This window comes from Diabrotica virgifera, chromosome 4, assembly GCF_917563875.1.
Source record: "Diabrotica virgifera virgifera chromosome 4, PGI_DIABVI_V3a".
Taxonomy (NCBI): domain Eukaryota; kingdom Metazoa; phylum Arthropoda; class Insecta; order Coleoptera; family Chrysomelidae; genus Diabrotica; species Diabrotica virgifera.
This window is the reverse complement of record NC_065446.1, coordinates 39,288,659-39,313,554: the sequence shown is the minus strand read 5'-3', so window position 1 is coordinate 39,313,554 and position 24,896 is coordinate 39,288,659. Positions and strand designations below refer to the sequence as shown.

Sequence of the window (24,896 nt, the reverse complement as noted above, 5' to 3'; positions counted from 1 at the left end):
TTTTCTTGTATATTTTGTATGTTTTCCTATCAAAATCGTTCAATACCCACTTTTTGAAACCCACCGTTGAAAATGAGGGATTTCGACAATATTATGTGGGCTTAGAATCAAAATCTGCTAAATCCAAACTAAAAGTACAAATTTCTGAATGACTCTGAATGGGCATTCAGAAAAATGACCTTATACCAAATTAGTACATTTATTAATGCCCCTTTGATTGAGAAAATTTTTTTAGAAAATTTACATTTTTAATGTTTTTTTATCTCCTGAAAATTTTCAAAACATAGTCCATTCTTTCACGGTTTTTGCTCCAACTTTTAAAGAACCGCTTGGATTGAACATGAAATTTGGCATACGCATAGATAACATGTTGAAGAAAAAAAGTGATATGGTGCCGATGTTGCTTTTGCCCTGGGGGTGAGTTTCACCCCATCTCGGGGGTGAAAAAATATATGTTCAAGATAAGTCCCGAAATGGATAAACTGACTAATTTTAAGTAACTTATGTTCTATAGAGCTTTTTCGCCAAGTCAACACTTTTCGAGTTATTTGCGAGTGAATATGTTCATTTTTCAACAAAATAACCACATTTTGAGACGGTTTTTTGCAAATAACTCAAAATGTAAGTATTTTGTCGAAAAAACCGTTCTTAGCAAAAATATAGCCTTTAAAAAAGTTAAAAAATGGTGTAAGCGTTAGGTCTCTGGATCTCGTAGAACCAGATTTACAGCCAATGAAAAATAGATTCATATTTACCAAATTTCAAATAGAATTTTTCGACGTGAAATATCCAAAAAAGTAAGCACTTTCTGGGGAAAACTCATTATAACTTTTTTAAAGTGTTTAAAAAAGCTTTATTTCTCTTTTTACAAAAAGTTTCTAGCATTAAATTTAAGCAAGTTACGCTCAAAATAAAGTTGGTCCCTTTTGTTTTTGCAAAAAAAAGAAATCGGGAAGACCACCCCCTAATTAGCAACTTAAATGAAATTAATCGTTACCGCTCCAAAAATTATTTTACTTATGTTGTGTTTATATAATCTGTAAGCTTCTTCGATTCAAAGTGCTTAATTCTTGAAAAAATTTAATTTCAAAGTAAAATTTTTAAAAATTTAAATTTTGAAAAATATGCTTTTTTTTTTAAAATAACTATACCAAAAATCTCGAAAAACAAAAAAAGTCAGCTTTGCTTTTCTGAATATCATGTATTTTTTTGTTTTTCTGTTAGACAAAAATTGATTAAGATTTGGTGTTTCTAAATTTGCATACATTCGTGATCAGTGACTCGTTCAACCCATTTTAACTACAGCCCTTTCAATAATAAGGACTTTGAACCGATGAAACTTACAGATCATATAAACAATATATACACGAGTCAAGCAACTTGTGAAGTCGTAACGATTAAGTTCATTTAAGATACTAATTAGGGGGTGATTTTCTCGATTTTTTTACCAAAACCAAAAGGGACTAACTTTATTTTGAGCGTAACTTGTTTAATTTTGATGCTAGAAATTTTTTTTATAAAACAAAAATGAAGCTTTTTTTAAACACTTTAAATAAGCTTTAATGAGTTTTCCCCGAAATGTGCTTCATTTTTGATTATTTCACGTTAAAATATTCCATTTGGAATTTGACGAATATGAACCCTTTTTTTCATTAGCTATACCATACCTCTACTTCTACTAGGTATAGAGACGACATATACACCATTTTTTAAATTTTTTACAGGCTATATTTTTGCCAAGAATGTTTTTTCGACAAAATTCTTACTATTTGAGTTATTTGCGAAAACCCGTCTAAAAGCTTGGTTATTTTGTTGAAAAAATGAACATATTCACTGCCAAATAACTCTAAAAGTATTGACTTAGTGAAAAAACTCTATAGAACAAAAGTTACTTAAAATTAGCCAGTTTATCCATTTCCTGACTTTCTTTGGACGAATATTTTTTTACCCCCAAAAGGGGGTGAAAACCACCCCCAGGGCAAAAGCACATATCGGCCCAATATCACTTTTTTCCTTGACTTATTAGCTATGTGTATGCCAAATTTCATGTCAATATAAGTGGTTCTTTAAAATTTAGAGGTTTTGCAATATTTTACCGTTAAAGAACGGACTAACATGGATCTAGCAGGTTTTGATTCTATAGGCCTCATATCTAAAACATGTGTAAGACTAGTACTAACATATGCAGAGGAAACAAGAGGTGAAACGTAGCTTTCAAAAAGATTGATAAGAACTACAGAAATGAAAGTATTAAGAACCATAAGAGGAATCTTTCTCAGAGATAGAATGAGGAATGAGGATACATTAAGAGAAACTGGAATCCGAGATGAGTTACAATGGCGGCAAAAAACATACCAGAAAGTAAAAAAATATACAAGAATTAAAGTAGACCTCCTAAAATGGACAAAAATATGTCATGTAACATACTTCACACTTTCCTTCTTTTGTTTTCCGTTTTACTTATTTGCAACCCTTATTATCATTATCCTTAACCTATATTTTATTATTCATGTATTCATATTATGAATACATATATTCATATTGGTATTTATCTCATGTATCTATTGTACGGAGTAGAGTCGTGGACTCTCACAGACGCCACCTGCAAGAAAATTGAGGCTTTCGAAATGTGGCTTTATCGTCGAATCCTGAACATATCTTATACCTACGCGTTACTAATCAGGGTGTTTTGTTAAGAAAGCAAAACGAAAAAGAGCTGTTAACCACAATAAAAACAGCCAAAATCGAATACCTCTGTCATATCATGAGAAACGGCGAGAGATATGGACTGCTGCAACTAATCTTGTAGGGAAAGGTAGAAGGAAAACGAGAACTAGGAAAGTGAAGGGTTTGCTGGCTGAAAAATCTACGTACGTGGTTCAATACAACAACCAGCAATCTTTTCAGAGCAGCAGTGTTCAACGTACAGATTGCTATGAAGGTCGCCAACATCCGAAACGGATAGGCACTACAAGAAGAAGAAGATTCATCTCATGAATGTTCAGGCATAAGTGTTAGCCATTCTGGATTATTCTACGTGTTTTTCTTTTATCCTATTTATTTTATAGCTAGAATTCTCAACTCATTTAGTGTTTTTTTATTTATATTTCCTTTAGTCCAGTCATCAGAGATTTGACCTGAATTTTGCTGAAGATATCAATTTTGGGACCCGAAAAAGATGCAAAAAAGTTTGCTACTCCTACCATTGGGCTTCTCCCTAAAACCTCCCTCGAGGGAGGGGGGCATCGATTTGCCAAGAATCTGTACAACGTAGAAAAAAATGGTTCAAGCAAGAAATGTGGCCGAGGTAATTATTTTGAATAAAAATGTTTATTAGCACTTTTTGTGTTGAATGCACCCTTCCCTCCGGGGGGTTTAGGGGGAATCCCGGTGGTGTCAGAGGTAAACCTTTTTGCATCTTTTTTGAGGTCCCAAAATTGATGTTCTCGGCAAAATTCAGCTTGTTCTATAATTTTTAGAGGTTCAGTGTAGTCCATTCTTTCACGGTTTTTGCTCTAAATTTTAAAGAACCGCTTGGATTGACATGAAATTTGGCATACGTATAGCTTACATGTCAAAGAAAAAAAGTGATATTATGCCGATATTATGCCGATGTGTGCTTTTTCCCTGGGGGTGACTTTCACCCCCTTTTGGGGGTGAAAAAATATATGTCCAAAATAAGTCCGGAAATGGGTAAACTGACTAATTTTAAGTAACTTTTGTTCTATAGAGCTTTTTCGCCAAGTCAACACTTTTCGAGTTTTTGCGAGTGAATATGTTCATTTTTCAACAAAATAACCCCATTTTTAGACGGTTTTTCGCAAATAACTCAAAAAGTAAGTATTTTGTCGAAAAAAACGTTCTTAGCAAAAATATAGCCTATAAAAAAGTTAAAAAAAATGGTGTACGCGTTAGGTCTCTGGATCTCGTAGAACCAGAGTTATAGCCAATGAAAAATAGATTCATATTCACCACATTTCAAATAGAATATTTCGACGTGAAATATCCAAAAAATTAAGCATTTTTGGGGAAAACTCATTTTAACTTTTTTAAAGTGTTTAAAAAATCTTTATTTCTGTTTTTACAAAAAGTTTCTAGCATTAAATTTAAGCAAGTTACATTCGAAATAAAGTTGGTCCCTTTTGTTTTTGCAAAAAAAATCGGGAAGACCACCCTCTAATTAGCAACTTAAATCAAATTAATCGTTACCGCTCCACAAATTATTTTACTTATGTTGTGTTTATATGATCTGTAAGTTTCATCGGATCAAAGTGCTTATTTTTGAAAAAATTTGGTTTCAAAGTAAAATTTTTAAATTTTGAAAAATATGCTTTTTTCATAATAACTTAAAAATTGTTAGAGATACAAAAAATCTCGAAAAACAAAAAAAGTCAGATTTGCTTTTCTGAATATCATGTATTTTTTGGTTTTTCTATTGGACAAAAATTGATTAAGATTTGGTGTTTCTAAATTTGCATACATTCGTGATCAGTGACTTGTTCAACCCCTTTTAACTACAGCCCTTTCAATAATAAGGACTTTGAGCCGATGAAACTTACAGATCATATAAACAATATACATATATACGAGTCAAGAAACTTGTGAAGTCGTAACGTTCATTTTAGATACTAATTAGGGGGTGATTTTCCCGATTTTTTTACCAAAAATAAAAGGGACTAACTTTATTTTGAGCGGAACTTGTTTAATTTTGATGCTAGAAATTTTTTTATAAAACAAAAATGAAGCTTTATTTAAACACTTTAAATAAGTTGTAATTAGTTTTCCCCGAAATGTGCTTCATTTTTGGTTATTTCACGTTAAAGTATTCCATTTGGAATTTGACGAATATGAATCTATTTTTCATTAGCAATAACTCTGCTTCTACTAAGTGTAGAGACGTGATATATACACCATTTTTTTTTAATTTTCTACAGGCTATATTTTTGCTAAGAATGTTTTTTCGACAAAATTCTTACTATTTGAGTTATTTGCGAAAAACCGTCTAAAAGCGTGGTTATTTTGTTGAAAAAATAAACATATTCACTGCCAAATAACTCGAAAAGTATTGACTTAGTGAAAAAACTCTATAGAACAAAAGTTACTTAAAATTAGCCAGTTTATCCATTTACTGACTTTCTTTGGACGAATATTTTTTCACCCCCAAGATGGGGTGAAAAGCACCCCCAGGGCAAAAGCACATATCGGCACAATATCACTTTTTTTCTTTGACTTGTTAGCTATGTGTATGCCAAATTTCATGTCAATCCAAGCGGTTCTTTAAAATTTAGAGGTTTTGCAATATTTTACCGTTAAAGAACGGACTAGTGGCGTTTTCGTCTCTGTTGACTGAAGTAGGTATATGGTTAAAGTATTTTTAATATTATTCTAAAGCTGTTCCTTTGTGGGATTCATGTAATTAACTATTCTAATTGGGAAATAAGCCACAATTTAACTTGAAAAAATAATTTTATTGACGTTTCGACTTCCACCTCGGACGTCGTTATCAAAATACAAATATCCAATAAAATAATAGAAGTCGAAACGTCAATAAAATCATTTTTTTTCAAGTTAAATAATTGTGGCTTATTTCCCAATTAAAATAGTTAAAGTATTTTTAATTATTACATCGTATTTCATTTTTCACTAGTTATTTTTTTGATGATGAATATTGTCTCGTCTCATTTTTATTGATTCAAGAATTATAATGCAAAAAGTAACATAGTTTCTATTTACTTAGTAATACTGTTTAAAAACAATGTGAGAAAATAAATCACACAACTGACGTAATAAACGAAATCAAATGAAACACAGTTTCATTTTTTTATTAGTTCAGATAGAAACAAATTTACTGTTAGTCTAATTAATTTGAAGACTTGTCCGAAAGAAAAATCGGCACGTTTTTGTTTTTCCTCTCGGGAGCCCCCAAGTTTAGGTCATTGTTCCATATGTTTCTCTGGTCATCAATTCGAACGTGTCATTTTTCCACCTACCGAATTGTGTAACAGCCAACGTGTATACATCTAATGAGTAATTTCCTAGAGATTTAATATCAATAAACCTCTATCGGCAATGTCAAGCAGCACGCGTGATTCGTGATTGTGCCAGATTTAATGACGAAAAAGCAGAATGAACTTATGGACCAACGTAAATTACCGAAATAAGATGTACATTTTTGGTAATTTTTGTTTTCTAACTACACTGCGCTCCAAAATTAACGCATAATTTTAAAAATCCTGGTAAATCAAATAATTTTATATAATAAGCGAGTCTTCTACAGCTGTCGCCGCTTCTCGCATCCTAATTTCCAGCGTTTTCTGTCGAAACAATCTTCAGTTTTTAGGTATCTGGCGGTCATTGCATCTTCGACATCTTCTCTCCAGGATCGTCTTGGTCTACCTCGTTTTCTTCTAGTGGGTGGAGTCCATTTTTCTATTTTTTTGGCATCTATTTTAGCCATTATCTGAAGGTGTCCATACCAGTTGAGTCTTTTGGCTTCGATTGTGTCTATTATATCTATATCAATCAATTTTCTGTCAGGCCATGGAGTTGGGTGCACCCTATCCCTCCATGCTATAGTATGCTGAACGAGCCATACAGTCTGTAGTCAACACCCCGAGGTATGAGCGGGAACAGAAAGTGTCTCAATACTCATACCCTTATGAAACGCACCTGGCGGATCATAAGGGACTTCACATTTTACTCTTCTTCAACTTGTCTTGAGTGAAATGTCTTTAATCTTTCCTATCAGCCTCTCTTGGCTAACTCTTGTTTCTTCCGACCCCGAATGGCGATTAGGTTTCCGAGGGCAGACGGGTCACTATATTTCTTTCTATTACATACTCTTGACTAAGGGAGTAAGCCCTAACAGAAAATCCTGGTCCTCCTGGTAGGGCGTAGGGCCTGCTCCTCTACACCTGTAAACAATCAACTGCAAAAATTCTAAAATCCAGCCTCGGTACACGGAAGGGAAAAAACTAAAATAATTTTAATATTTCGATTTTTGTGTTAATATATTATTGTTACTTCCGGTATATTGTAAAATTTATCGAAAAACGGTAAAACACATTGATGTTTATATAATTTTTTGCAAAAAAAATTAAAAACGTGCTAGTTGTGCTTCATTTTTATTCGAATTTAGTTGGGTTGGAATATGTTGTGCTGTGTTTAAAGGCGTTTTTCAAGTTTATTCAATGTTTTTTCTTTTGAAATTAACCACCAGCAGCAAGAAAATCTAAATTTGTCAGAAAGTGACTTAGAATCGGCACTTTTCGCGAAGAAGGATACAGTCAAGTTAAACTCGCTGAACGTTTTAACGTCACTTAGTCAACCATTTCAAGAGTGTTAACACGTTTTTCTGTTACTGGAAGTAACTGGAGAAGACTTGGTCAACGCCTTAGAAAGGTTACAATTTACCGCACTGTAGTATAAATATTCACGAAATGCTATATATGGTCGGTGCTCCTATATGGCATGGAAGCATGGACTTTAAAAACAAACACAATGATTAAGCTAGAGGCATTTGACATGTGGATTTATCGACGAATCCTTAAAGTTCCCTGGACCGCACGAATAACAAATGAAGAAATCCTGAGAGAATTGGTACAGAACGACAACTGCTATGCACAATTAAACAGAGAAAAACGGCATACCTGGGGCACCTAATTAGAAACGAAAGATACCAGTTTCTGCAAACCTTAATTGAAGGAAAGATCGAAGGAAGAAGGGGAGTGGCCAGGAAGAAAATGTTATGGCTCCGTAATATCAAACAATGGACAGGGCTAAGAAACATAGGAGACCTTACATTACTGCAAGGGATAGAGAAAAATGGTCAAACGTGATCGCGAACATCCATTAGTGGATTGCATAAGAAGAAGAAGTATAAAATAATTTTAACATTTACAGTCCTTCAAATAACGAAGTTATGGCAGTTTGAAGTTAGAAATATGTTTCCTGAAAAGTTTCTGAAATGGCGCTTGGAACCTTATGGTTCTCAGCTCTTGATAATATACATTCATTACATTCATAACCAATTGTTTGTTACTATGTCATACGGGGTGTCACAGATATCTTTGTTTCCATACTTTAGGCGCGCAGTCAGTATACATAATATATTATACGAATATTTCCATGATTTTGTCATTTTTACTTTATCGTACTACATACGCAGTATGAGTATAATAGATAAAAGTTATAGGATCGTGCAAAAAAAATTTTTTCAGATGTCACTTTTTTTCGACGTTTTGAGTCCCCCTGAGTCTAAAAAGCAAATAAAAAAAACATGTCGGAAGTATGTACGTATGTACGTACGTATTTCGCCACCGCCCAGCAAAAACTACTGGATCGATTTCGATGAAATTCGGTATGAGTAAGTTTTAAGAGAATTTTGTCGAGAAACTAAGCTTTTGAAAAAAACCTCTCAAAGGGGGGCCGAAATAGGGGGGTTATTTGGGGCCCATTTTTGCAAATTTTGACCGAAACGAATGAAATTTAAATTAAAGTTAGCTCATCGATAAGTAAATAGAAATACGGAATTTGACATTTCCAAATCCAAAATGGCGGCCAGCATGGCCGACCGCCCACCCGATACATTTCCCTACCAATCTAAAAACTTGTTTAAGATAAATTTAATTTGAAAAAAGGGAATAGCTTAAGAAATAAAATCTACCCTATGGCGCTTTTATCTTGGGGCAATTCCCACCCCTTCAAGAGGGTGGAAAATTTATTGGTCAAAATAAGCATGGAAGTGGCTAGAGAACCTATTTTTAAGCAAAAACTGATCCTATACTTTTTTTTGAGAACTCAATACTTTTTGAGCTATGCGTAGTTGAAAATTGGCCATTTTCATTTAAAAATGACACGTTTTCGGACGGTTTTTTGTGAATACCTTCAAAACTACGCATCAAACTAAAAACACTATATAAATTTTTTTTTAAATATAAATAACAAAGAGATTCCTTCCTTCGTAAATTTTCTATTTATAATACAAAAAGAAATATGGTAGGTAAAGAGTTTGTTTTTTGGTGCATGCTCAAAGTGCTCATGCTTTTGTAGTGTTTGAAAAGGCCTTTAAAACGAGCACCGTTAAATGTCGGTTACATTCAAACTAAGTGAGATATGGTGCAAAAAAATATATGACTAATGTACTTTAAGGAAAAATGAGAAGTACATACATTTAACCCCTCATTCACCAGAATTTAAATGCATTGTTTTTCTTTTGCAATACCTCTTAATATAGTGTTATTTCTACTTTCAAAAAGTTGGACGGGTGAAAAAAATAAGATCAAATTATAGAGCGCATTTTTAAATTTTCTTAAAATTCTTCCTTTTGCTCCATGCAATTCGAAAATAAAAATGTTCTATCCCCGAGAAGTGGTGAGAACCGCCCCCATGATAAAAGCGCCATGGTATATAGGATAGACTTTGAATTATGAGATTGGGCTTTGGGCTACTCCCAAAATTTCATTACAATCCATGCAGTAAAATGCAAATATTGTAAACTATTAATTTCTCAGAAAAATGGACTAATTTGAAATGAAAGTATGACTAATATTCTATTGATTTATGCAATAATCTATAGTGTGTCCCCGAACATTTTCTCAAATGCGGGAATTAATGATGCGTAGAACCATAAAATATTTTCAAGTATACAAGGTGTTTCTAAAATATCAAAATAACGAGTAACTTTGTTATTTTTATAGAATGCCAGTATCTAGTACGATAACGATAATAGATCGGTACTATAAAGTTCTCGGGCGGCCCTTCCGTCCAGCGTTTTGTAAATGATACTTATGATATTCTTCCTTTATTCACCGGTCACAATAACTAGCCATGGTAAATCATTTATTTCCTATCATTGTTTTAATACCATCCGACTGCAAAAAGCGTCAATTAAAGCAAATTCGGAATTCTCTAATAGGTGCAAAGGTATACGTACTCGTGCGTGACGAAATACCTACACCTTTTGACCTGTCGAGATTAAAATCTTGAGATACGTATCTCCACAAGCGCATGTCGTATCAGTGTGAAGCGTCTCGGAACTCAATGCGAACATGTCTTTTATATAATAGGATACTTCAATACTGTGTTACTGGCACAAAGATCGTGAAACAGAAACACGTATACAAATGGAGATTGTAATGCAACGAAGTGTTGGTATCGATTCTGCTCAACGGGGTGAATTACAATTTTATGACCACACAGCGTTGCAGTCTTTGAAAGCAAAATAAAATTATGGACGTCATAATCTTTTTAAGACAGGCAGTAGAAGTAAAACGATTTAGACAGATATTTCCAGCTGCTTTGTTTTATGACTTGTTTCTACAAAACTGTGATTACGACTCTATCTCTTTTCTTTTTATATACTTATATTTATATATTAGATCCCATTAGAAATAGATCAAAATTCGTCGACTTAGTTAGAGATACAGTCGGAAAAATGAGAGATGACCCATGAACGATCACATCAATCACATATTTTGTATTTCCTGTATTTTTCCATAAATAGAAAAACGAGAGAGAGAGAAATTATTAATAACACAGGCCAACGAAAAAAAAGATTTAAAAAACTTTTCTCATAAATTTATGTGAATCCTATGTATTTTTGGCCCTAAAAAAGAAATTGGGTTGTATTGGATCGAAATACGTAAAATCTGAAATTAGATTTTACGTATCACCCACAGTTTTCCCACAATATGGCACTGGCTTATTATACAATATAATAATTTGAAAAACACAAAATACCGGAATACATTAAAATGATATATTATTAGAATAATACCTTTTATCTTCTCATAGTATAGGTCTGTACAAGCATTTCAGGAGTCAATGCTTTTGTATTTTCTTTCTCTTTTTTTTTTCTGTAGAACTTCTCAAGTAGCTTTTTCTCCTATGCGAGGCACTCTGTTGTTCCCGATGAAGTGACCAACAGTAATCACCCATCATGTTGGTGTTCCAACATCCCTGGTATGGTTGCTCCATCACCTTGATATCCTAGTGGAAGCGTTCGCCTCGTTCTTCACTGACTGCACCCAGATTTTCAGGGAAATGATCAAGATGGTTATGCAAAAGGTGGATTTTGATGCTCATTTGACTTCCCAAATCTTAAATCTTATCTAAAATCTTAAAAAACTTATCTAATAAATTAGCTACTATAAGCTCATAGTTAGGGTCTTTCACATTACCTAAAAACTTGGTTACAACTTTTTTGAATCCAATCCAAGCTACTTTTTTCTTAGTAGTAATCTTGGTTTCAAAGGTAATTATGCAATATTAAATGTTAAATTGTGAAAAAATGGTGGGTGATACAGCATTTTTAATATGATTTTCGGACTCAGCACACCAAAATACGTAAGATAGAGGTAGAGGTAATTTTATCAAAAAAGTTTTTTCATCGTTGGCCTGTGTAATCTGAATAATATGTGATTGATATGATCGTTCATGGGTAATCTTTCATTTTTCCGACTGTAAATGGATGAAAGAGAGGTAAGAGAGAAAAAATTCAATGAAGCTGAAAAATAAATTCTATAAGACAGTCGATCAGATTTAAAGGGCACTGAATGCTGAATACTGAAACAGTAAACAAGAACAACAAATAGGTTAAGTATAAACAAGAATCAACACAATAAAAGTAAAAGTAGAAGATGAACTAACTGACCCAGTTGAAGCCGGCAATGGGATAAAACAGGGGGATTCCTTGAGTCCTTTATTGTTCAACCTGATCATGGATGAAATAATAAACAAAGTAAGAACTAAAAAAGGATACCAAATGGGAGAAAAACAACTTAAAATAATCTTCTATTCTATGCAGACGATGCAATACTAATCTCTCAAAGTGAAGATGATTTACAACGTATGCTGCACCAATTTAACATAACCGCTAGAAAATGTAACATGTTAATTTTCCCAAAAAAGACAAAATGCGTGGTTATAACAGCAAATCCAATAAGATGTAAATTGGAGCTAGAGGGTCAGATAATAGAACGAGTGATGAAGTTTAAGTATCTATGCATCACACTATCTAGCTACGGAAGGCTTAAAACAGAAGTGGAATATGGCAAACAGAGCCGCAGGTTGCCTGAATAACACAATATGGAGAAATAAACATATCGGAAAAGAAATGAAAGGCAGAATTTACAAATCAGTCATCAGACCAATAATGACATATGCGGCAGAAACACGACCCGACACAGAGAGGACAAAAAGATTTCTCGAAACAGCGGAGATGAAAACCCTCCGAATAATTGATGGTAAGACTCTATAGGACAGAGCTAGAAGTATACCCTATTCCACGAACATACGCCTGTTTTGGATTACTTCGACAACGAATATTTTACTGTGCAAAATAAGAAGAACGAAAGTAAATTGCAAATTACATTGTTGTTTATTAGAATAATTATTAGCGCCATTTACTTTCGTACTTCTTATGTTGCACAGTAAAATATTCGTTGTCGAAGTAATCCAAAACAGGCGTATGTTCGTGGAATGGCCCATACAGATATATACGACGGAGATACAAGGTGGACAACATTAATAATTGGGTAAAAAACAGAAGAATATAATGAAATGACCACATAAGCCGAATGACAAGAAATAGAGTAAGAACAGCGAGAGACGGTTCCCCAATAGGAAGACGATCAGTGGGACGACCACGCAAAACGATGGAATGACACCTTACTAGAGGCACATTGAAAAAACAGAATCATGTCTATACAAAAAGAAGAAGAAGAACAAATATATGTTGCAGAAAGAGAAATTCATCTGAAGGTAAATAGAATGACACAAAAGAATAAGCTTGTTCGTGAAGAATAACGAAGTGTCCTGAGAATAGTAAAGTGGAAAAAAATGTAGTGATATTAGAATAGCTCTGTATGTCAGGTAGTGATTTTTACAATGTTGCACTATGTTAGACTTGTCGGATCAATACAACATGCACTGATAGCCAACAACCATTGGACTATTATAAACCCTACTGGTCAAGAGCAGACCGTGGGAGTGGCATGAAACATTGTCCGCGACGGCAAAAGCCTGGGTCCGAAGGCAACATAACTCTCACTGCGATATAGGCTAAGGACATGGTGAAATTTACATTTAACGGACATGTGGTAATAAAGCTGAAGAAATGTTAAAAACAAGCAGTAATCAGCTTAACGTTTCGTCTTAAGGCTTCATTAATAGAATAGCTCCAGTCAAGGGATACCTGCATACAATGGAACCGTTCCATAGAGACTTAATCTGTGGAGCCTGTAGCAGAGAACCTAAAACAGTCAATCATACTTTGCATGAAAGCGAGACATTATACCGCACGTGGAAAATACACTTCGGAGACTATCGAATGACTCGAAAAATATATGGTTACCCATCCTCTAGACTTACACAAGCTGGTACTAGGTTCCAGAATCCTGGAATGGGATGTAGGGCTCTGCTGGGACCATACATTCTCTAGCATGGAACAAGAATGGATCGAGAGCAAACGACGCAAACGAGGAAGAGAAACAAGGAGTAGAAACAACCCAGTCTTAGTCATGCTAAAATTATGGAACTAAATTTTATTACAAGCCGTATTCATGAAGAGGAACTATACAGGGTGTCACTTACGTTGGACACATTGTGACGGGTATTTCTTTCAAGACGACAGACTCAGTAAAACATAGGTTAAAACAAAATAAGTATATTCAATGTAATTATGTACAGGTCAAAAAGAAATAAAAAATAAATTACAATTCTATTTGTCGCCGCGACCGCAGCGAAGTCCTCCCCCGGATAGACGTCTGTAAAAGAATAATATCAATCCGAAATATTCTTACACCTCAGTGCAGTGTAAGTTGCAAAACAGTCACGCGATTAAAATATATAAATTTATCGGGAGCTCGCTCATTTCGCTTGCTACCGTTTAATTATGAGCCGCAAATTACTTCAACACGGTGCACCTGGTGCTCAAGTTGGCCTGCCTTAGCTTGCGAGATCACGTCACTACGGTGACTCGCTTCTCAGGTCGGCCTGCCTCGCTCACCTCGCTTGGCTGGTCTTCTTCTTGATGTGCCTATCCGTGACGAATGTTGGCGATCATCATGGCAATCTTCACTTTATCTGCAGCAACGCGGAAAAGCTGCACAGATGTTGTGTTGAACCAGGTTCTGAGGTTCTTTAACCAGGATGTTCTTCTTCTTCCTGGACATCGCTTTCCTCGCACATATCCTCGTTCAAGGTCCATGATTCAACACCATAAAAAAGGACAGAGAAGACGTAACATCTCAGTATTCTTACTTTTATACCAAGAGAAAGGTTGTGGCTCTTGAAAAACGCCCCCATACGGTTGAAGATTGATCTAGCTTTTCCGATGCGCGCTCTTATTTCTTGGTTACTTGGTTATTCGTCCATTCTTCATTTATTATGGTGCCGAGGTAGTTGTAGTGCCTAATTTTTTTTACAGGGGTTTGGTTGATATAGAGTTGACCTTCCGCCATCTTTTTCTTGCTGACGATCATAAGCTTTGTTTTTTTTACGTTTTTTTAGTCTAGTCCGTCTTAGTCTAAGACGGAGACAGAGAGGAAATCTAACTGATTCTGACGGAAACATCATCTTAGATAAACAGAGTAAAATTAGAACGTGGAAAGAATATCTAGAAAAACTATTTCAAGACCAAAGAGATAACACCTTTGAGCTAGAAGAAGAGGTAAATGATGGACCAAGAATATTACAGCAGGAAGTTTATTCTCTCTTAGTCCACCTGTGAGTTCTTTAACTTTCCTATGTACATTGTGACTATCGTACTTTGATTGTAGAATCTCAATTTCTTGGCATCTCTCCATTGCTTCTTTTTCTTTCGCTTCTCTAATTTTCCTTCTTATTGATATATTGATTGTATTATATGTGTCGGGATCATATTTTGCATTTCTTCTTTCGTCCATTAGTTTCACGATCTCATCTGTCATCCATAATTTCTTCTTGGTTAATTTACTGCCTTTAAGTGTCTATCCTTTACATTTTGAACTATTTCGGTCATCTGTTTGATCATTTGTTCTTCGTTCGATGCGTCTCTAATTGCAGTCACTTGCTCGTTTAACGTGGCTTGGACCCTCATTTTCGTGTCAGGGCCTTTTAGCATACGTAGGTCGTATGATTGTGATTTCTTTTTCTGCACTATTTTGAGTTTGACGCGAAATACTCCCACCAGTGGAACGTGGTCCGTCTCTAACAGCCGGTTTCCGAAAGGACGATCATCTCAAAAATTATGTAATCGATGGTTAATCGTTGATCAAATGCATTTTGAGTTTCAATAACACCAGTTAAACGGGAGTTCAATAACAGTCGATCATATGATTTAACAAACGATTAATCGTTAGTTAACAGCCGATCATAAGTGTTTTGAGTTTCCGAAACGCTGATTAACCAATTTCGCATGTCACACGGCGACCAAAAGGAACTGTCACCTAATTTGAGGTTATTGGTTGATTAAAGGGCTGTTAATGTTTATAAATAGTTGTTTAGAGTTATTAAATAGAGTTTTTTAGTTATTATATAGGTTAAATAGTTATTAAATAAAGGGTATTTTAGTGTTTACTTAAAATTATTAGTGAGAAGAACCAATAAAGAATTGGAAGAACTATATCAAGAGCCAACGATTACGACGACGATCAAAGCACAGAGAATACGATACTTGGGGCACATAGAGAGAATGGGAAGTAAACGAATGCCAAAAATGGTACTTTCACGAATACCAATACAAAAGAGGAGGAAAGGCAGGCCAAGGAAAAGATGGAAGGACAGTGTATATGAAGACTTGAAGAAAAGTAACATTGAGAGATGGAAAGAACTAGCATTGGACAGAAGGAGATGGAGAGAGGTGGTGAAGGAGTGTGTAAAAAGACTGAAGTGTATTTAAATAAAATTTATAAGTTATGTAAGTTATATTAAAATATTTACTATATTATTTATGTAATCAGAAATGTAAACACTTTAGCCCTAGGCCTACAAGGCCTGTTGCGCTTAATAAATAAATAAATAAAATTATTAGTTATTTAATTATAATTTAATTTTTAAAATTAAATATATAGTGTAATTATACAGTGAGCACGTAAAGGTTGGAATAAATTCATTTTTTCATGAATGGGCAATTTAGGAAATAAATCCCGAAACAGGTCAATTTTTATTTTTAAGTTACGACTTTTTGGCCTATATGTCATACTAGTGACGTCACCCATCTGGGCGTCATGACGTTATCCATGACTTTTTTAAACGAGAATAGGGGCCTTGTGATAGCTCATCTGAAAGGTAAGTTAATTCTCTATTCAGTAATATAAACAATAACATAATTATTTATAGAGGCTGTCCAAAAAAAATTTTAATTAAATTTATTAACATAAAAAGAAGAATGTCTGTAATTTATTTAATTCAAAATACATTTTACTGCTATCAGAATACAGGAAAAAATGTTTATTTGACAAATAAATATTGTTTTTTGCTTAAATTCAATATTAAAGCAGCCACCCACCTGCCTCTTGACACTTTGAACATTTAATTTAAGCGAAAAGCAAAGAATATTTTTCAAATAAACATTTCTTTCTGTTTTCTAAGAGCAGTAAAGTGTATTTTGAATTAAATAAATGACATATTCTTCTTTTTATGTCAATAAATTTAATCAAAAAAATTTTTTTTGGGCAGCCTGTATAAGTAATTATGTTAATGTTTATATTACTGATTAGAAAATTCAATTACCTTTCAAATGAGCCACCACACGACCAATATTCTAATTTAAAAAAATCATTGATGACGTAATCACGCCCAGATGGGTGACGTCACTAGTATGATAATAATGCCAAAAAGTCGTAATTTAAAAATAAAAATTAACCTCTTTCGGGATTTTTTTCCAAAATCGTCCATTCTCGAGAAAATTAATTTATTCCAACCTTTACATGCTCACTGTATGTTGGTGCTACAGAGGAGCATTAGTTCAGCTCTACTTCAACATATTGTGTTAGTGTGAAAATAAAAAAATAATGTTTAATTTTAAATATTTAATTTAGAATTACTACTTACCTTTTGTTAAATAATTAAATAAAATAAGGACTCACTACATGGCAAGTAAGCAGATGCACCATCTGCAACTGTTGTATAAAGATTAGATTTGGTTGCCAATTAAATCCAACATTGGGATATGCAATATGATATCTGCTTGATATCACATACAATAGATGACATGAAGAACGTGATAAGGAAGCTGGAGGGAAAGGCAGATGAGGTTGGTCTTAAAATCATCACTAATAAGATAGTAGAGATGAGAATAGGAATAAGTGAGCATGGTAAACTATACATCAATCAAGAAGAAATAAAACAGGTTAAAGAATTCTGCTATCTTGATAGTATAATAGTGCAAAAGTTGGAGTCCAGGCAAACATTAAACATAGAATAGGAAAAAGAACAACAGACAACAGGCCTTTGAAATCCTCTCATATCATATCTCAACATAAATTAGCCAAAACACATTTAATAGTATCATCAAATCAATACTACTATATGTGAGGGATACTACGATATGGGAGTGAGACATGAACAATATCAGAAGGAAATGCAAGGAAGAGTTTTTGTAAATAGATTCCCACAAAATATTCTGAAGATGTATTGGCCCAACATTGGGTAAATAAACTTTGAAAAACACATTTTTTATTAATTTTATTATTTAAAGAAATTACAATTTTTATTTAAAATTACTTTATTAGGTACATACCTAACCACTATTACCGAATAATTGATTGAGATCGAATTTTTTTATTTGAAGCTCTACTTCTAAAATTTCTTTTTTTCTTGTTGAAAAATACTATCTTACTTCTTTTTTCTAGTCTTGCTGTTTCAATTTTTTTTGTAAAAGATACATTAAGGGTTTCGCTCCCTACATCTTTTACTTTTTTATTTTTTGAACGAGCCTGAGACATCTTGGCTGTCTTCTTGGGCAGGACAGCAGTTGTCGTGGGTGTACTGAGCAGCACAGTGGAAGTAGAGGGTACATTGGACGTCTGCTATGTGTCTTCCAATTGTAGGTAATCTACTTCCACTTGACTGTCTTGTGCAACTATAAAAATAAAAAAAATTTCAATTGTTTTAGATGTACCAGATAGTTTTTTCTTTATAAAAAAAATCTTTCTCGAATTAGGTAGGTAGTTACTTTTATTTATATACTTTAGCTATCTTAATAGCTAAGTTAATAATCTACCTTAATTTAGAATTGGAATAAATAATTATAATAATTAATTCGTATTAATAATATTTATTGATATTAATTCTCATATTTTGAGTTTGCTTAAATTTGGTTTACAAAAGATCTTTTTTTTGTTTAATGATGTCTATAGATAGGCACAAGGTCTGGCTATGGGGAACCGCTTATCACCCTTGTTCTCAGATTTATTATTGATCAACATAGAAATAATATCTTTAACAATCAAACTTTAAACAATAATACCTTTCAAAAAATCTTAAATTGACTTAGAACTGTAGGATACAATATCCAATTTAGATGGAAATCTTTCAGATGCCAAAAACATTCTAGATTTACTCAAAAACTTACATCCGGATGTACATACTTTGGAAACAATGGATAAACTTAAGTTAATCTTTAGAAAACCGACTAGACCGACTATACCATACCTCCCTCTTCTAATCATCCTTTTTAACAGAAGGTGGCTTCTTTCTATTGCTACATCCATAGAATACGTAAACCTAGCATTATCAGATAATAGTTTTAAATAGTTAAACTAATGGTCACTGTACTACATTTGTGGATAACGTGCTGAACAAAAAAATGTTCTAATTCAGAAGTTTTGTACAGATCAAGACCATATACAGGTTATTGTTCAGATAATATTGGAAATATTGATCAAGCTTTATATATATAAATAAATTTAAAATTAGTTACCTTTATTTAAATAAATTAATAAAATAAGGACTCACCAGATGTGAAGAAACCAGATGCACTGTCACAACTGTTGGGTAAAGGTTGGATTTGATTGCCAATCAAACTCAACATTTGTGCCCCTACATCTGTGAGACGAGGCCTAAATGTGCCACCACCTGTTGCAAGTATGTCTTTCTGAAAACAATTCATTAGTTCATTACTGATTAAGAAATGAAAGGGTTAAAATCAAAGTGGTGTAAGTCATATTCTTGAAATGATGTAAGCCCTATTTTATAATCTTGATATTATATACACAGACCTCTTCAGAGAAAAAGTGGTGTGTAAGTTTTTACTGTAAATACTTACACCACTTTTCCTGATGAAAAAATGTCTATTTATCAAAGTTATAAAGCAAGACTTCCATCATTTCACAAATATGACTTACACCTCTTTGGCGTTAACACCCTCAAATACTAAACTTCTATTGTCTCAACACTAGGTTAGTTCCCATCATAAAATTAGTTTCATTGGATTATATTTTTATAAAAATATTCCACTCAGAAATAGTGTAATTCGACTGACCTGGTGTTAAGAGCTTTAAATTTAAGTTACCTACTTTGTCCGCAGTTTGGTCTCTCTTCAACTGGTCCAAAACCTTCTGCTCATTATATTTTTGAATCTGCAATGTAATTAATCCATATAGCTCTAAATCAACCGAAAGTTTTATACACTTACATTTTCCTCTGCTACTTTTTGGCTAGTGACCCTTTTTAAGTTTATATATGCAGTGTTCAGCTGCTTGGGAGTTCTGGGAAATTCAGCGCTATTTTTTCCCAGGTTTCATTGTTTTGGTTGGTGGACATAGCATTGGTACATTATTTGTTTTCAATTTAATATGCTTGTATCTGAAAACAAAAATACAATTAGAAATTTGTTCTGTAAGTTAGAAAATTTCGTACTTACTTTCCAATTATTTCCAACAGCAAACATTTCTCTCTCTCTCTCAGTATAATTTTTGCGTGGAGGATTTCCGTTGGTATTGCTCATTTTTAATATACTTTTTAATTATATAAATTATGTAGTTATTTACTATGGATTGAAATTTTTTGGTTATAAAATGAAATTTTGAAGGATGACAGCCGATTGTGACAGTATCGATACCAAATCGTATGTCAGATAATCGATTTTCTACGATCATATAATTTTAAGATGATCGACGTTTGAGAAACTCGTCACTGGTTAACAGTTGATCAAATCTAACAGCTCGATTAGATGATCGAAGATTTGAATAACGTTTCGGAAACCGGCTGTAAGTCTGCTCCAGGATAAGTCTTGACAGATGTAAATCTGTTTCGGAATCTTTTGTTTACTAAAATGTAATCTATTTGGCTTGGCTGGTAGTAGAGCCCAAAGCTGTCGCTTCAAGACTGCAGACTGGAGAATCTCGGTTCGCTGGCCTCCTTAAGTATCCCTCTGCCTGTGTTATTTCGGAGAAGTGGAAATGAGTGGGGCTTCTGCGCGGTTTGTGAAACTCGTACGGTTCTAGTGTTGGTGCGTGTTCGCGGCGTATCATTACAACATTATATTATAGAAAAACTTTTTTATTTTTAATTTTACAAAAAAAGTTATTCTTCATAAAAAGTTCCGCATGACCAAAAATCTACGATTCAACTATCAGATATCAAATTGTATCTATATTATACGAGGTATGTCAAAAAATATGAATTTCGCTAAAGAAAGAGTAAAGTACCTTTATAGTTCATAATATTTAAATCAGAAGGATATAATTGTACAAAACATAATTTTTAATTCTAAACAACTTTTCATAATAGCAATTTTCCATATTATGAATTTAAATACGTAAAAAACAAAGTTTTCGTTATGGTAATGTTCGAATTTTCAGCTTGTTTTTTCTATTTCGTCATTTGTGAGTTACAATTTATTTGGAAAAAATATATTTAATTGCATTTTACGCAATGTTAGTTTATGAAAAATTATTACAGTTACAAAGTGTCTAAACCAGTCACCTGTATGCAATTAATTACGTACTCACCTTGTCTTGCAAACTCTTCGGCGGAACGATTAAATGCGCGTTGCCACTGAGTCAGTGTACATCAAAACATGTTCAATGTTCACGGGTGTCGGTAATGTTAGTAGGTGTATACTACTCGTTTCAGCGAGCTCTACTTTATTATGACGTCAATTAGAGTATCGATTGTGAAACTTTCTTGAATCGGTTTGGAGTTTTCTCTCCCTTACAGGTCTAATTAAATTTTTCTGATATTTACATTTGTCAAGTATTAATCGGCGAAAAGTAGTGAATGTACTAAGGCGATCCGATAAGTAGTTAGCTTAGCTTAGTACTAAGATAAGTATGTAGTTAGCTGGAAAATGGTGATATATTTATAGACTTTTATTTATGGGGGCGGATTAAAGACCTTGTTTTTGCCGCTAGGCCCACTACTCGAGAAAACATGATCCAGAGAGTAGGAAACGCCATGCAAAGCATCGCGAGAGCAGAAATTGACACTGCTGTTCAATATACTCTTAGAGAGTAAATACTTGCATGGGCCATAATTTGAACATTTAAGTGGTCACTAAGTAGTTGTTTTTATTTCTTTGTTATATTTTATAGTGTTGTTTGTCCTATTGTTGTTTTAATTAATACACGTTGACATCTAAAAAATGTTTCTTTGTTTTTTCCACAGCACACTACCTTTCCTTAACTTCGTTTACCGGTGACAGTAGCAGTTATGTTTAAAATTTACACGGTTGTTAAGATATCTCGAGATAGAAAAAAGGTATCAACTTGCGGTTTTCGCTATTCTGTTGCTAACTTGATCTAATTTTGTAATACAGGATTAAAATTGCATACTTATATTTAATATTTTCCAAAGCAACTAGATTTCTGAAAATAAATAAATAACGCCTCCTAGCTGCCATATTACTTAATAGGCTGTTTCAAAATTATAACTTTTACATTGACGAAAAAGAGCTGTTTTCAACACGACCAAGTTTGCAAAATTCGATTTAGCAGAATCGGACTTACAGCCATTTTTTCATAACAAGGTTCCCACTCACCCCCACCTCTTATTTGCAAAGGTAGACTTAAAGTTGTGAAATCAAATATGCGCAGAATTTTATGAAGAATACGATGATCGGATTTCCAGTGCCCTTTCATTAGGCAAATTTTGTAAAATTTTGATGTTTTTATTTTTGATATTCAGTTACGCCCTCTAGCGGTGAACCTACAATTATGAAAATAATTTCCAGGATTTTCCCGAGGCAATTTTTTTTATAAATATTTTTTTCTGAAAGCTGTACTATAAACGGTTCCTGAGATATGGCCGAGAGCCATTCTTATTGGGACACCCGATACAACAAGTGAGAAAAAAAACATATTTTTCTCATGAGCGCAGAAGTTTGTTGCGGTTTTGTCAAGAGTTCAAACTTCAAAATTAAATTAGGTGCTTTTAGGTATATTATATGCATACATTGAAATAAAATGGTTAGAAAAATCAGGATAGGGTCTTGGAATCTTTGTAGTCTTACAGGTAAGAGTCTGGAGTTAGTGGATGCGCTCAAACGAAGAAGAGTTCAAATTGCTTGTATTCAAGAAACTAGGTGGAAAGGACAAAGGGCGAAAGAACTAGGTGATGGATATAAATTGTGGTATGTAGGGAGTAGTAACACTAGAAATGGAGTTGATATAATTGCCGATAGTGAAATGAAAGATAACGTAGTAGAAGTTGTTAGAACGAGTGATAGAATGATGTCAGTGAAATTTGTAATTGATAAAGAGGTATTGAATGTTGTGTGTGTGTATGCTCCTCAAACAGGTCTGGGTGAGAATGAAAGAAGGGCTTTCTATGACCAATTAGGAGACGTACTGAGTGATATTCCAGCAGAGGAGAAAGTTATAATAGGAGGTGATTTCAATGAACATGTGGGAGAAGCCAAGGCAGGATATGAAACAATACATGGGAGATTAGGCTTTGGAACTAGAAGTGAAGCTGGAGATGACATGCTAGAATTAGCAACAGCATTGGATATGGCGATTGTTAACACATTCTTTAAAAAGAGAGAAACTCAACTTATTACCTACAAAAGTGGACAACATCAATCCCAAATAGACTACTTCATGATAAGGAAAGAAGACATACATGAATGCAAGGACTGCAAGGTAATAATTAGTGAGACAGTAAGCCAACAACATAAGCTGCTTGTTCTGGACATCGAAGTAAAAAGCGAGACTAAACAAAAATATCGGAGAGGGCCACAAAAAATCAAGTGGTGGATGCTAAAAAATGAGAAGGAAGGTCTATTCAGGGGAAGTATAGTAGAAAAAATATGTTGGAACATGAAACTAAACCCTAACACAATTTGGAGAAAAATGGCCAATATCATTAGAGAGACGGCTATTGAAATACTTGGGAAAACGTCAGGAAAGAAGTTTGAAGATAAAGAGACTTGGTGGTGGTCAAATGAAGTACAAGGAAAAATAAAAGAGAAGAGAAAATTATATAAAAAGTGGCAAGAAACCAGATCGGACATAGATCTTCAAAACTATATGGTCGCCAAAAAGGAAGCGAAAGTAGCAGTAGCAAAAGCTAAAGCAGAAGCGTATTCAAACCTATACGATCAACTTGATACCAGGGAAGGCGAAGCAAAGATATATAAAATAGCCAAACAGAGAGCAAAGAAAGCAAGAGATTTTAATCAGATTAGATGTATCCGAGATGAAAATAATAAAATACTAATTCACGAAAAGGATGTCAAAAAGAGATGGAGAAAGTATTTTGACAGTTTATTAAATGAAGAATTTGACAGACAGCCTGTGGAGTTAACGGAGACAGTAACAGCAATGGTTACTAGAATAACAAACGAGGAAGTGGCTCAAGAGCTTCAAAAAATAAAGAAAGGAAAAGCAGTCGGACCAGATGATATTCCTGGGGAAGTATGGAAAGCATTGGGAGAGACAGGAATAAGTTGGCTAGCAGGTCTATTTAATAGAATTATGGAAGTTGGACAAATGCCAGACGAATGGAGAAGCAGTATATTAGTACCTGTCTACAAAAACAAGGGAGACATACAACAATACACAAACTACAGGGCTATAAAACTACTTAGCCACACCATGAAATTATGGGAGAGAGTAATTGATAGACGGATACGTGAAGAAACCGAAATATCCGATAATCAATTTGGCTTTATGCAGGGCAGATCAACAACAGATGTAATTTTCATTGTAAGGCAACTGATGGAAAAATACAGGAATAAAGAGACCAACGCTCATATGGTATTCATTGATCTTGAGAAAGCATATGATAGAGTTCCTCGAGAGATTCTTTGGTGGGCACTCAATAAGAAAGGAGTCCCTGGCGAATATGTAAATATTGCTAGAGATATGTATGAGGGAGTAACGACTAGTGTTAGGATAGGTGTGGGTGAGACTGATAAATTTCAGGTGAAAGTAGGATTGCACCAAGGCTCGGTGCTTAGTCCTTATTTATTCTCATTAGTTTTGGGCCAGATAACAGCGAAACTACAGGGTAGTATTCCATGGTGCCTAATGTATGCTGATGATGTAGTGTTAATAGGAAATAGTGAAAGAGACTTAGAACAAAAACTGGAACAGTGGAGACAAGCTCTGGAGGAAAAAGGTTTAAAACTTAGTAGGACAAAAACAGAGTATTTGGAATGTTCATTTAAAGATGGAGTTACTACAAACAAAATGGTATCTTTGGATGGTGAACTGATTGTGAAAAGCAATAGTTTTAGTACCTAGGATCGGTATTACACAGTAATGGAGAAATAGATGGAGATGCATGCAGTAGAATTAGGGCTGGATGGATGAAGTGGAAAGAAGCGAGTGGTGTGTTGTGTGACAGGAAAATTCCAATGAAGCTGAAGGGAAAATTCTATAAAACAGCCATAAGACCGGCTATGATGCACGGAACTGAATGTTGGGCAGTGAAAAAGAAAGAGGAACAACGAATGCATGTGGCGGAAA

The 24,896-nt window shown here is 34.0% G+C and overlaps 1 long non-coding RNA gene across 1 annotated transcript; it reads right to left on the bottom strand.

Annotated features, from left to right (window-relative positions):
• Positions 1–17,652: 17,652 nt before the first annotated feature.
• Positions 17,653–19,940, bottom strand: LOC114324947 (uncharacterized). Its single transcript, XR_007697452.1, has 5 exons — positions 19,847–19,940; positions 19,619–19,788; positions 19,500–19,562; positions 18,940–19,078; positions 17,653–18,064 (listed from the first exon to the last, which is right to left on the bottom strand). It is a non-coding gene; the product is annotated as an uncharacterized LOC114324947 (long non-coding RNA).
• Positions 19,941–24,896: the final 4,956 nt, after the last annotated feature.